The sequence below is a fragment of the Euphorbia lathyris genome, chromosome 4 (assembly GCF_963576675.1).
Source record: "Euphorbia lathyris chromosome 4, ddEupLath1.1, whole genome shotgun sequence".
NCBI classification, from domain to species: domain Eukaryota; kingdom Viridiplantae; phylum Streptophyta; class Magnoliopsida; order Malpighiales; family Euphorbiaceae; genus Euphorbia; species Euphorbia lathyris.
The window spans coordinates 69,277,197-69,278,105 of record NC_088913.1 but is presented as its reverse complement, the minus strand read 5'-3'; the positions used below and the strand labels follow the sequence as shown (position 1 = coordinate 69,278,105).

Sequence of the window (909 nt, the reverse complement as noted above, 5' to 3'; positions counted from 1 at the left end):
ACCCATTTGACAAATTTCTTAGAAATTTGTGACACTTTCAAAATACCAAATGTGACTGCAGAAGCAATCAAACTTCGCCTTTTTCCTTTTACCTTGAAGGATCGAGCCAAAGAATGGTTAACTTCTATGCCAGCCGCATCAATTGACACTTGGGAACAATTAGCCCAAGCATTTTTATCAAAATTCTTCCCTTTAGCAAAAACCGCAAGAGTCATTAAAGAGTTAACATCTTTTTCTCAAAATGATAGTGAAACTCTTTATGAGGCTTGGGAACGTTTTAAAGAGCTTCAACGTTTATGCCCACACCACCAATTGCCCGCTGAACTCTTAATGCAAACATTTTATAATGGACTAAATCCTACAACAAGAGGTTTATTGGACGCTATGTCTGGAGGGTTATTCATGAAGAAAACATCTGCCCAAGCAAGAGAACTTTTAGAGGAAATGGCAATCAACAGCAGTATGTGGCCCGCGGAACGTGGACACGTACCATTAGCGAAACCATCATCCTCAACAACATCATCAGTTAAAGGTATAGTGAATCTTGATCCAGTAGCGATGTTGCAAGCCCAATTTTCTGCCTTGTCGCACAAAATTGATAGGTTTATGGCACCGTGTGATCCTAATGGTCAACCAATCCAAACAGATGTGGATTACGAAGGTATGAGTGAGATTGAACAGGTAAATTTTGTCCAAGGGCAAAACCAAACTAATAATCCTTATTCCAATACATATAATCCTGGATGGAGAAATCATCCTAACTTTAACTGGAGAGGCAATAATAATGCTAATGCTAATCAAAATTGTACTGCTAATTATCAAAATCAATCAAGAGATTCGATTAGCACTTTATCTTCTAAAATCGACAAATTCATTTATGCGATGAGCGGAAAAATAAGTAATCACGAC

General features: G+C 37.8%; 1 non-coding gene across 1 annotated transcript; it reads right to left on the bottom strand.

Annotated features, from left to right (window-relative positions):
* Positions 1–207: 207 nt before the first annotated feature.
* LOC136228127 (small nucleolar RNA R71) lies at positions 208–314 on the bottom strand. The gene has a single exon (XR_010688461.1). It is a non-coding gene; the product is annotated as a small nucleolar RNA R71 (small nucleolar RNA).
* Positions 315–909: the final 595 nt, after the last annotated feature.